Raw genomic sequence first — 13,085 nt, forward strand, 5'->3', positions numbered from 1 at the left:
AAAGGAGAAAATCAGTAGGGGATAGAAGCCAAAGGAAGACAGCATGTCAAAGAGGCCAACAAGGTCAGTGCTGCTGAATGTACAAAAAAGGCTGAAATTAATGAAAATGTCTCTTAGATTTACTGATCTGGCATGATATGGAGACGATGGCGTTTCCAGATAATGATGGTGACAGCATTACTGAGACGCTAGACTGCCTTTGTGAACATTCCAATGTGGAACACTTTATTCAAGCATAAAAGGTTTGAAATAAATAAGTACCTTGATTATCTGCAATCAGTCTCAAATCCTCTGGAAAGAGAAGTCTGGAAAATAAAAACTCATTAGAAAAAGCGAGCTCCCCCAACAAGTTCACAAAACCACATAAGGGCTCTTTAAAACTACTTAAAAGGGATTAGACTTCATAAAAGAGAGCTTTCTACAGCCAAGTGAATGATGTTCCACACTACTTCCAACTCCTTACTGACTGGGTCAGTGTGTTTACATCCACCGAATTTGCCACGATGGTGATCCAGCGTCTGGCCACAGTAATAAACACTGCCCAGCACTACAACACGTCTGCGTGATTCAATTAATACCAGCTACAAAATAGGGATTTGGCAGTGAGGGACGTATCCAGATCACCTTCCACCAGAAAAACACGTGGCGTCCCGAGATTCAGAGAGAGGTTTTATGAGTATAAAAGGGAACAAGAGTGAAAAATCAAGCCACTGGCTCTTGAGGCCAACTTCTGTTTCAATTCTTGAGGTACAGCTCTGTGAAAGCTACCGAACTGCGAACGCCTCGTCCCCATCCATCACACAAATTCAGCGCCAAGTGGGAAAACGAATGAAATTAGATTTGACAATAAGGGACGAGTTCCTTTAAATATTCCTCGCAGCCCTGCAGCACGCAACGCCAACCACTCTGTCCTCACTTCTGGCAGCGCTCCCCGCCTCCCAATTCCCTGACCCCAGCTGGCAAGTCCCGTTTCAACTACGAAACAAGCCAGCAAACGGCCCGAGAAAGGCCGAAACGGGGGAAACCAGGCTCCGCCATTAAAGGAGCTCTAGCCACACTCCGCCCCACACTGATCCCCCCCGCCACCCTTACCCAGAGGTCAGGGAATAACACACCAGTCCAAAGTGAGAAGATCCACACGCCGTTCTGCGGATACGGGAAACACTTTAGATGGAGCTCGCCATGACACTTACGTCCCGCCACGTTTATTTGCGCATGCTCCAAGACGGTGGCCGGGAGAGGGCAAACTGCCTCATCGTTGAAAGCGCGAGTTCAGGTCTAACTTGCTTGGGTAAAGATTACAGTTAGAATTTTTTTGGTTGCAAGAGCGAAATTAGACGCCAGAATCTCAGGTTCTTAGAATCGCTTAACAGCTATCTTCTGCTGAGCTCTTACTATGTGTCAGGCACCATATTAAGCTCTTAACATTTATTATTATCATTAATTATTATTATTTTACAAAAGGGGAAACAGGGAGTGTAAGTACTTGCCTAAAGTTACTCTGCTAGTAGTGGCAATCCTCTGTGCTGAATTCAACTCTGAAAGAACCTGCTATTTTCATTTCATTTTACTTGCTTCCTCAACCTTTTGTGAAATGAGGTCATACTGGAGAGGAGAGTAGAATAGGACAAAGAACAATTTGATTAAACAATATAGATCATTTAACACCAAGAAAGAAGGGGTTTTTTTTATCCGTTAGAAGACAGTGTAGCGCCAAATATTAAGGCAGTTTAGCAGAGAAAGAGAACTTTCGTGGAGTATACTGATTCTGACCTAGTTCCCTTGTATGTGTTAGCTCACGTTATTATGTTTTACTCAGGACACTGTGCTTGACCTTGTTTACCAGAAGAGCATCTCTTCTTTCAAAAATGAAGACAATTCGCCATGAGCAAGAAGTCAGAAATCATGAGCTTTGTTTCTAGTGTGATTCCTTCTAATTACAATACCACCCTCTGCTCACCATTTCCATGCAAAAAATCTAAACTGTGACCTAGAGTCCTCTGCAGTCCCTACCCAGCTGAATTAGAATTGCATGTTTATGTTGTCCCATCTCTTTTACTGTAATCCCACTGCCTAGCACATAATCTTGCACTTAATGGCCTCTCCATCAGCATACCTTGAATGAATGAATGGATGAATGACTCCATCCCTTTCCCCCCAAGATCTAGTTGAGTTCAGGTAAAGAGATTTTATTGAGTGCACACCACATGATCTCAAGCACTGTGCTGGTTGCAGAACTAGAAAGGAAAAAAGAGACAAGCCCCTACCACTATTTCAGGCCGCTCCACAGATACAGTTTCGGTGCAGAAGAGCAATGGCTGAGAAAGATGAATGCACGCAGACCAGTGGAGCCCAAGGGGGAGGTTCTTCTTTTTGCATGAGGGGGTCTAGACTCCCTACAACAGAAGTGACAGAAATGGAGGAGGGTAGGCCAGGCCAAGGAGATAGTAAAAGCACATGCATGGAGGCCTGAAACTGTAAACTCTTACATCAGCAAAAAGAGTTAAAGTGGGTGATGAAGGTACAGAAGGGTTGATAGAGAAAATGCAGGGACCAGAAGTTGAGCCTTGTTTGCCAAAATAAAGATATTAGACCTTATCCTGGATGTATTAGGTAGCACGAAAGTGTCTGAGCAGATTATTCTTTCTGGAGGATGGGTTTGAGGACAACACTTCAGACATGAATAAATATTGAAAACCTGAATGGACTCGTTGGCTGCGAGGAATGGGGAAATGGGAATGGGGGGGTGCTTTTAACATCAATCACTTGAAGAGCCGGTGACCAAACCTCTAGGAATTTATCTGACAGAAATGCTCACAGTTACACAAAATGACGTATGTGCCAGATGATTCTTTGAAATGTTGCTTGTAATAACAAAATACAGAAACCCTCTCTGGCTTCTCAGTGGGGATTTGTTAAATACATTTATGGTATCTATACAGCTCTTTAAAAAGAACAAGTTTGCCTTATGCTCTCTCGCTCTCTCTCACACACACACACAAAATAAATAAATAAAACTTTTTTTTAAATTTTAAAAGAAGAACAAGGTTGCTTTTAATGTACTACCCAAGACATTGTTAAGCGGAAAAAGAAAGTTTCAACAGTGTTTACAGTGTCTGAGTATAGTTATTGCAATATATACGTATATAAATGTATATGTTGACTATAGGAAGATTTGCTTTTCCTGTATTCCCTTTTGTAACTTTTATTTTTGTACCGTGGACATGTACTACTTATTCAAAAAATAAAGACACATTTGATGAATAAAATTCAAACGGCACTTGATAATTTATAAGTTACTGGTCTGTTATTTTGTAGTACTTGATTTTCCTTTATATTAATACTTAAAAAAAATTTTTTTGGTGAGATGTATGTAACATAAAATTTACCATGTTATCCATTTTTAAATGTGCAGTTCGGTAGCATCGAGTACATTCACAGTTTTGGGCAACCATACCCCATCCATCGGCAGAACATCTTCATCCTCCCAAACTAATCTGTACTCATTAAACAACTTCCCTTTCGCTCTCCCAGCTGGCTGCTGGCAACCATAGTCTTACTTCCTGAGTGTATAAATCTGACTACTCTAGGTACCTCATATAAGTGGAATCATACATTTGTCCTTTTGTATCTAGCTTATTTCATTTAGCATACTGTCTTCAAACATGTCAATATAGTAGCATGCGTCAGAATTGACTTCCTTTTTAAGCCTGAATAATATTCCATCATATGTATATATCACATTGTGTTTATAAACTTTAAATCTCTCTGCTTTGAGTCTCAAATTAGACTATCAACTTCATAAGAATAGACACTTAATACTGGCTTTTCAGCCCATAATGTAATATTAAATGTTTTGTAAATGTTTGGTGGTGGGGCACCTGGGTGGCTTGGTCGGCTAAGTATCAGACTCTTGATCTCAGCTCAGGTCTTGACCTCAGGTTTGTGAGTTCAAACCCCACGTTGGGCTCCATTCTGGGTATGAAGCCTAGTTAAAAAAAAAAAAAAAAAAGTTTGGTGGTAGACAAGCCAATTTGTGTACACAAAGACACTAAAAATGCAAGTGAATCTATAAAATAATAGTAAAGGCTCACAATTTTTGAGAACTTAGAAGTGTGTGTCAGTAACCACATTAAGCCCTCACTGAATTATCAGATTCATCACAATAACTCTATAGGTAATCCTATAAATTAGTAGTACCATTACTATTCTTTTATTATGCTCTGTTTACAGAGAAGAAAACTGAAGCTTAAGTAGTCCTATTTTGGTCCTTTTTAAACAACTTTATATGAACACTTTAGAAGAAAGAAACTATAGGCTGTCATTAAAAATGCAAAAATTCACATAGAGGAAAACAGTGAAGAGGAAAAACAAAAGGCAGAGCCTGTGACTCTTGATCTTGGGGCTATGGGTTCCAGCCCCACATTGGGTGTAGAGCTTGCTTAAAAATAAAATCTTAGAGGGGCGCCCGGGTGGCTCAGTTGGTTGAGCATCTGACTTTGGCCCAGGTCATGATCTCACAGATTGAGAGTTCGAGCCCTGCATCAGGCTCTGTGCTGACAGCTTAGAGCCTGGTGGAGCCTGCTTCAAATTCTATGTCTCCCTCTCTGTCTGCACCTCCCCAGCTCATCCTCAGTCTCTCTCTCCTTCAAAAATAAATAAAAACGTTTAAAAAAAATTTTTTTTAAACTGCTGTGGTCTTTGAACTAATGCTGAATTTTCTCCATGGCTTCTAACCACCAGAGGTCAGAGTGCTATACTTCCAACAGTGGCTGTGTGTATTCTGTCGGGTTACACAAATAGGTTTGGCTCAACTCTATAATTAATTTTATCTTTTGATTCTTCCACCCTTCGTATAAGTGGTGTGGGGGCTGTGCCTATGGGCCAGGCCAGAGCAGCGGAGCCACAGGGAGGGTGATCCACACTAGGCGGGGGCGAATTTCTTGCTCTCAGTCAGCCCCCAGAACCTGCAGCTGGAGCTTTGGAAACTACCAGGTGGAGATCACCGGCCTGGGGCTCAAGCTGTTTCAGACGAAAGTAGATCTGAAGGTTGAAGGGAGAAATCAGGGAATTCTGAGGATGACCATGAACCTCCCTAAATCCAGCTTACCTGAAGCTATGTTTACTTCCGGGCTGTTGAATTTTGTGAATGAGTAAATGCCCCCTTTTTATTTCTTAAGCTAACTTGAGTGGGTTTCTTTGACTTGCAACTGAAAGAGTACTCCTAAACTTCTTAGCTTTACATAGTGTCTTGATTTTTTTTTTTTAAGTTTATGTATTTATTTGGAGAGAGACAGAGAGAGCGAGTAGGGGAGGGGCAGAGAGAGAGGGACAGAGAGAATTCCAAGCAGACTCTGCACTGTCAACACAGAGCCCAATGCAGGATGGAACTCACAAACCATGAGTTCATGACCCGAGCTGAAACCAAGAGTCAGATGCTTAACCGACTCAGCCACCCAGGTGCTCCCATAGTGTCTCGATTTAAAAAATAGTAATTTATATCTTTTGTCTAACTCCCTGATTACTTATAAATAGCTGCCGGAAAGAAGTATATGTTTTACCTGTTTTTCAGTAATACATATGTATACTGTATACAGAGTAACAATGATTGTTCTTTTGTTATTATTTTTAAGGTTTATTTATTTTTGAGAGAAAGAGAGAGACAGAGCATGAGTGGGGGAGGGACAGAGAGAGAGGGAGACACAGAATCTGAAGCAGGCTGCAGGCTCTGAGCTTAACCGACTGAGCCACCCAGGCGACCCTAACAATGGCTGTTCTGAATGCTCAGAGAAAAAAAAAAAAAAAAAGACTGCAACCTGCCCTCTTAAGAGTTTATATGCTAGCTGGTAGCGATAGATGGATGATACACAATAAAAATGGCATAAGTAAAAATTTTATATGTGTTCAAAGTTGATAAAAAATCGCCCCAAGGGGCGCCTGGGTGGCGCAGTCGGTTAAGCGTCCGACTTCAGCCAGGTCACGATCTCGCGGTCCGTGAGTTCGAGCCCCGCGTCGGGCTCTGGGCTGATGGCTCGGAGCCTGGAGCCTGTTTCCGATTCTGTGTCTCCCTCTCTCTCTGCCCCTCCCCCGTTCATGCTCTGTCTTTCTCTGTCCCAAAAATAAATAAACGTTGAAAAAAAAAATTTAAAAAAAAAAAATGGCCCCAAATTGGTAGCGAATTAGGGAAAACCGAGGGGGAAGTCTGGCATTTTTTTAAGATGGCGGTCAGAGTAGGCCCATTGAGAAAAAGATGTTTAAGCAAAGGCTTGAAAAAGACGAGGAGGTTAGCCAAGGGAGGGGGGGGGGGTGGATGGGGGGGGGATCATTCAGGGAAAAGGGGTCCTGCCAGTGGAAAGGCACCTCACCTGACATGTTCAAGAGACGGCAGGCAGATCAGAGTGGTGTGAATGGAGTGAGTGTGTAAATGCATGAATAATAAGAAAGGAGGTCGGAGAGTGAATGAAATCAGGTGAAATAACTTCAACACTTTTTAAAGTTGCAAAAAATAGTACAACGAATTTATGCATAAGCTTCACCCAGCTGCCCCAGATGTTAACATTTATATAGCCAAAGTACAACCATCAACACCAAGAAATTCACATTGACTCTGGGTAGTATGAACTGTCCCAATCCGGGACGGTTTCTCATTCTTTCTTTGTCTTTTGTGTCCTTGACACTTTTGAAGAATACTGATCAGTTATTTTGTAAAATGCCCCTCAATTTGTGTTCGTCTGCTGTTCCCTCATGATTAAATTCAGGTATGAAGTATTAGAAGTACCACCACAGAAGTGATGTCGTGGCCCTCTCCGCCCGTCACATCAAAGAGGCACCTGATGTTGAAATGTCTCATTACCCATGATGTACTTTGAACACTTGATCTCTCCAGTGGAAAGTTACTATCTTTCCCTTTGTTATTAGTAAGTGCCTGTGTGAAGACACTTTGAGATTGTATACGTGTCTTGTTTCTCAGCATGTATTCATCCACTAATTTTAGTATGCCTTAATGATTCCTGTAAACAAAAATTAATACTATGGTGTTTGCCAAATGATAATTTTCCATTGCCATCATTCCTTCTACTTTTATTATTAGATGAGCTGTTCCTTCCCATCATTTATTTATCTGTCCAATTATTTATTCATATTACTATGAACTCATAGATATCTATTTTATTCTATGATTATAATCCATTACTACCATTATTTTGTTCCTTCAATTATCTCAGATGTGGCCATTGGTCTTTGGGATGGCTTGTGTTCTTTTGACAAGTCTGCTTTGTTTGTTTGTTTGTTTGTTAACACCTTCTTATTTTTTGGAACCACAAGATTTTCCAGGCTCATCCTGCTCTTTCTCTGCCCCTTGAAATCAGCCAATTCTTCAAGGAGTCATGGTTCCTTTTAGTAAGAAGTAATATTCACAACCCAATATGAATACTAGGTATGCTCATTACTAATGAGTGTCATTGCCTTAGGAGCTCAGTTTTAATCTTCTTAAACTCCAGATGCCTATTATACATCCAACTGGACTGTTAATTTGGCAGTTCATGGATTATTCTGAAGTTTAGGGGAGAAGTTTGGGCTAAAGACGTTAACTTGTGAGTCATTGGCAGATAGCTGGCATATAAAGCCAAAAGACTAGATGAGAATAGCTATAGAAGGAATGTAAATAATGAAGAGAACCAAAGACTGAGGGCTGGTGCACTCCAATGTCAAGATGAGGGAAGGGGTGCCTGGCTGGTTCAGTCAGTAGGTAGAGCATGCAACTCTTGATCTTGGGGTCGTGAGTTTGAGCCCCACGTTGGATGTAGAGATTATGTAAAAAAAAAAAAAATAAAACATTTAAAATTTTTAAAAATAAAAATAAATAAAAGGTAAGGGAGAAGAATAACCGGCAAAGAGAACTGAGGAAGAGCAACCAGCAAAGTAGGAAGAAAATGGTATCCCAGAAGCCAAATGATGAAGGTGCATCACAGGGAAGGGAGTGATCAACAGTGTCAGATGATGCCGATAGGTCAAGTAAGATGAGTGAAAATTAATCATTGGATTGAGCAACTTGGAAGGACAATTCTGGTGGAATGGTGTGGGTAGAAGGTAAATGACGTGGATTTAAGGGTGAAGGAGGGAACAGAACTGTAGACAGCATGTATGGACAACTCAGCAGATTTGCTGCAAAGGGCAGCAGAAATATTGGACTGTAGCAGCATAGAAAGTGGGTTGATAAAGAATGACTTTATATAACACTATGTGTTAAGTATACTGGAATAAAGATAACATTTTTTAACAATAAAGAGGGACTGTTATCGGAAGATAGGAGAAATAAGAGATTGTTCTATGCTAATTAAGAACAATCCCATGGAGATGGAGAAATTGATGCTATAGTACAAAGAGGTAGAAATTATTGAAATGATATTCCTGGGGAAAGACAGCGACTATTTTCTAAGCATCATATCATAGGACCTGAAATATAAATATTTGGAGAATAAATAAAGGTTGTTCACCTAGTTTAAAAAATCAGATACAGGCGCACCTGGGTGACTCAGTTGGTTAAACATCCAACTAGTGGTTTCGGCTCAGGTCATGATCTCACAGTCATGAGATCAAACCCCCTATAGGGCTCTGCAGTAGGTGTGGAACCTGCTTGGGATTCTCTCTCTCCCTCACCCTCTACCCCTCTGCACCTCCCCCCAACATTTTAAATACATTTCAAATGCATCTGGCTAATGTTATTTTAAAACTCAAACTTAAGAAAATGTGACTTAAAAAAACCTAGAGCTTTCTAATGAGATGTTCATTAGCAGTGACCATCAAAAGTCAACAAGGGGTGCGCTCAGTTGGAAGACATACAACTCTTGATCTCAGAGGCCTGAGTTTGAGCCCCACATTGGGGGTAGAGATTATTTAAAAATACATAAGTAAATAAATTTTAAAAAAAAAGGAATCAACTAAAATAGGGGAGCCTGGCTGGCTCAGTCAGAAAAACATGATCTCTTGGTCTCAGGGTTGTGACTTTGAGCCCCACACTGGGTGTAGAGATTAAATAAATAAATAAATAAAACTTTTTAAAAAGTCAATTAAAATATTATGCTAAAAATCTATTTCACCGGCACGTATCAGAACGTGGTCACTTCCAGGAAGATGTGGAAAGAGAAAATCCTTTTTTTCTTCTTTAACCATAGGACATTTGTGACTTTTGTTTAAAAAAAAAAAATGCATTCATTAATGCTCTCTTTTAGCCACATCTCTCACTGGCTTCTTTCCAAATATTTTCTTACTAGTGATAAATCTATCGGGAAAATTCAGAGATTTGCAATTCCCCCAAGAACAAATCTCTCTGAGAGTGAATGGTAGAAATAACAAAGGCCACGGAGTGCTTTGCTATTCAGAAACTCTGCCAGAGAGCAGAACAGAGCCTGATTTTATGAGAATTTTACTCTCTGAGGCTGCAAGAGAAACCAAGTTTAAGTTGAAATACCCAAGAGGGGAGGAAGAAGAGGGGTATTCAATTTTGTTTTATTCAGTTTTTAGATTATTTGGTAATTCTAAATTTCTCAAAGACCCCCTTTGGGGTTGTTGTTCATTCAAGGAGAATAAGTGAGAGAGAAAAAGAAAACCTAACCCTGGACAAAATAAAGGAAACAATATTTTTTGTCTTACTTTTTGTTGTGTTCTTATATTTACCTTCTATGATTTCTCAATAAATGATTTGTAAGGAGGCAGAAAAAATGTTTAGTAAAAAGGCACTCAGCGAATAATTACAATATTTATTTTCAAAGCAGATTTAATTACTTTATGCATAAATACAGGCAGAATTCATATCCTAAATTAATTTGCTCACAGCAAAACTACACTCCTTGAAGTTTTGTTTTTATATAACTATGATGTATTATTATACAAAAGGAACATATGTTTACTTTTATTTTTTTAAGTTTATTTAAAAGATGTTTTATAAGTTGATTTGATTGTTGATTACCTTAACTAATGGGGGGAAACAATGCAGTAGTTAATCCAAAATAATCAAGTCTTTTATATTTGACTTTTTCAAAAATTTCAATAAAATTCATATTTAGCCATGAACGTGGAAAATTTGAACATTCTAATTTTTTTTTAACTTCAAATAAAGCAGTGAAAACATACTGAGTAAAACCTTATTTAGCTCATAGGCTGGCCCTGCACAAATTACACTTGTAATAAGTAGATGGCAATTAACCACCAAGAAGTTTCTCAGCTTCCTTATCTGTCATTTGGCAACTACGGCAGACATTGTTTTTCCTTAGCCGGAAGAACATACTCTAATTCCCTGTGGTTCTAATTCCATGACTACTTCAGCCTCTACTAGTGGGCAAGTAAGACCAGTTCAATCAGAACCTTATATTCCTCTGACCATAGTACTGGGTTTGATGCATACATAAAACTCTGGCCAGGCTCAGCAGCATATCCTATCCTTCCTGGCCATAGGCTCATGGATGAGCACATGGTCACCCACTAGGAGTCACCAACTGCCATTTTTACAAAATATGACCATGCACTTCTGGCCCTCGTTGATGGATCTAGAGTAGACTTCTGTCCCAAATTGAGCCAATCAGAGCCCTTTCCCCATGATTTTGAAATTGAGACTAAGAAAGCCCTGTATCAGTTTTGACATCTCTTCAACAGAAGAACTGTATATTAGGGGGCTTCCATGTGACTACGGGAGAACAGAAAACCTTCTAGAAGAAAGAGGCAATCAGGAAGAGAGAAGCAGAGATGAAAAATGAAAACAGAAGTCCTGATTTCAGTCCTCTCAAAGCCAGGCTACATTCTTGACCTTTGATTCTCTGAAGGTACAAATTTGAATCTTCATGCTAGTTTCTTTCTTTGAAGCTAGTCCCGGTTGGTTTCTCCTTGTCAATCAAGAATCTTTAATAATTCTGCAGTCTCTGAAGGTAAGTAGCAGGGAAGGTAGATGAATATGTCGACCCAGGGCTGGGAATTTGTGGGACAGGTAGAGTAGAGGGAAAGGAAACTAAAGGTACCAATGAAAGTAAAGTTGAAGTGACTGAAAAGGAGGGTCAAGTGGGATCTGAGAAGAAAGAGAATCCAAAGTGGCCAGACCCAACTAGAAGAAGGGGAAAGACTGGGGAGCTGGAGGGCGGGGTTAAATGAGTTTGCTGCTTTGTGGGAGTCAGGAATTGAGAGAAACGATGTGGTCTGAAACTGAGCTACCAAAGGTAGAAGGGTCCCAAATTGTAACAAGGTCCAGGATGAGGCTGTTGAAAGGAAGGAAGAGTTGGAGTAGAGGTTCAGGGACTCTGGCAGTAAGAAATGGAATGTACAATTTGCCTAGGAGACTGGCAGTAGTTAGACAGAGGGGAACGTGAACCAAGTGGCAAAGCCCTGGGGTATATGTGTTTGTTAGAAATACAGGCAATTGACAGGATGAAAATTATATTGGAGATTTTAATTCTCCTGTGTCAATAATGAGAGACGGAGTGGATGAAGCATTGTGCAAAGGTCCTGACATCTTCAAATATAGAATTAATTGATATTTGGAATCAATTAAATGAAGTAGACCTTTATTTATTTATAGTACATACAAAATGCTCTCTAGGCCATCACTTGTGATAAAAACAGAAATTAATAATGCAAATATAAAACAAAAAATTTAATTACATGAAAAAATTTAAGTTTTCCTAAATAATAGAGTTATTAAGGAGAAAATTAAGAACACACTAAAAGTCTATTTTAAAATAATATTAAAAGGACTTCAATACCTACTCGCAATGTTATTATGTAATGCATTGAAAATAACAATAACAAAGTACTTCTCAAAAGCTTCGAAATGCAGAAAAACTCTTCTCAGAAGAAAAATTCATGCTTTTAAAGTATTTTATTACTAATAGACAACTCAATAAACATTCAATTTAAGATCTTAGAAAATTTGTAAACCCTGAGTGAAATAAAACTAAAACACATGTAAGTAAATCAGAATCTGAAAATGCACTTGACAAATACAATCAAAGCTGATTTTTAAAAGAAATTACTGTAATGAACAGATGACAGATATAACACAGTAAAGAGAAAAAACAATAACTAGAAACAAGAAGGCATCTATGGCAAACAAATCAAAAGGAAGGTAAAATTTTAAGGGGAAATGATTAATACTGCAACAGAATTTATATAGAAATCAGGAAATGTTCATCAAATTCGGTTTTAAAAAAACCAGAAAAAACTGAAAAACAATCCAGTGTTCTTTAACCAGTAAATAGTCACTGCATGATGCATACATACAATGGAATATTATTCAGCAAGCAAAATGAATGAATCCCTAAAGCAAACAACAATATGGGTGAATCTGAAATACATTATGCTACGTGAAAAAAGTCAGACCTCAACAGCTACATACCATATAATTCCATCTGTATCACATTCTGGAAAAGGCAAAACTACAGGGACAGAAAACAGATAATCGATTGACAGGAACTGGGGGAAGGAAAGGGTTGATTACAGACGTACAAGAAGGGGCACCTGGCTGATTCAGTCGGTGGAGCCTGTGACTCTTGATCTTGGGGCTACGGGTTTCAGCCCCACACTGGGTATAGAGATTACTTAAAAATAAAATCTTAAAAAAAAGAAAGAAAGGCAAAGGTAAATGTTTTAAAGTATTGAAAATGTTCTGTATCTTGATAGTGGTGGTGGTTCCGTGGTTCCATGCTTTTGTCAAATCTCTTAGAACTGTACGTGAAAAATGGTGAATTTTACTCTATGCATATTTAACGTCAATAACCTGGCTCTTACATTTTTTAATGGAGAAAATAGTAAAGAATATGCTAAAAAAAAATAAACAGGTAAAAAGTGCTTTTATAAGAAAATAACACCTAGCAATAAAAATGTAAATGATGTGTCAAAGGGGTAAAAGCAGAAATCCAGATCAAAAGAAAACATTAGAGGGGCACCTGTGGGGCTTAGTCGGTGGAGCGGCCAACTTCAGCTCGGGTCATGACCTCAGGGTTTGTGAGTTTGAGCCCCACATCGGGCTCTCTGCTGTCAGCACAGAGCCTGCCTGGGATCCTCTGTCCCCATCTCACTATCCCTACCCCGCTTGTGCTCTC

At 39.3% G+C, this 13,085-nt stretch overlaps 1 protein-coding gene across 6 annotated transcripts in view; it reads right to left on the minus strand.

Moving 5' to 3' along the window:
• The window catches only part of CDKAL1 (CDKAL1 threonylcarbamoyladenosine tRNA methylthiotransferase), a 717,891-nt gene extending 716,677 nt beyond the window's left edge, over positions 1-1,214 (minus strand). For 2 of the 6 annotated variants that reach the window (XM_040460543.1, XM_040460548.1), the window contains exons 1-2: positions 1,116-1,214; positions 262-305 (exon numbers count right to left, since the gene is read on the minus strand). The gene's annotated coding sequence lies outside the window, so the exon portion shown is untranslated. Of the gene's footprint in view, positions 1-261; positions 306-1,092 lie in introns of all 6 variants that reach the window. The other 4 variants (XM_040460545.1, XM_040460549.1, XM_040460546.1 and 1 more) reach the window with 4 other exon arrangements.
• Positions 1,215-13,085: the final 11,871 nt, after the last annotated feature.

This window comes from Herpailurus yagouaroundi, unplaced genomic scaffold, assembly GCF_014898765.1.
Source record: "Herpailurus yagouaroundi ecotype Mexico unplaced genomic scaffold, PumYag 250, whole genome shotgun sequence".
Taxonomy (NCBI): domain Eukaryota; kingdom Metazoa; phylum Chordata; class Mammalia; order Carnivora; family Felidae; genus Herpailurus; species Herpailurus yagouaroundi.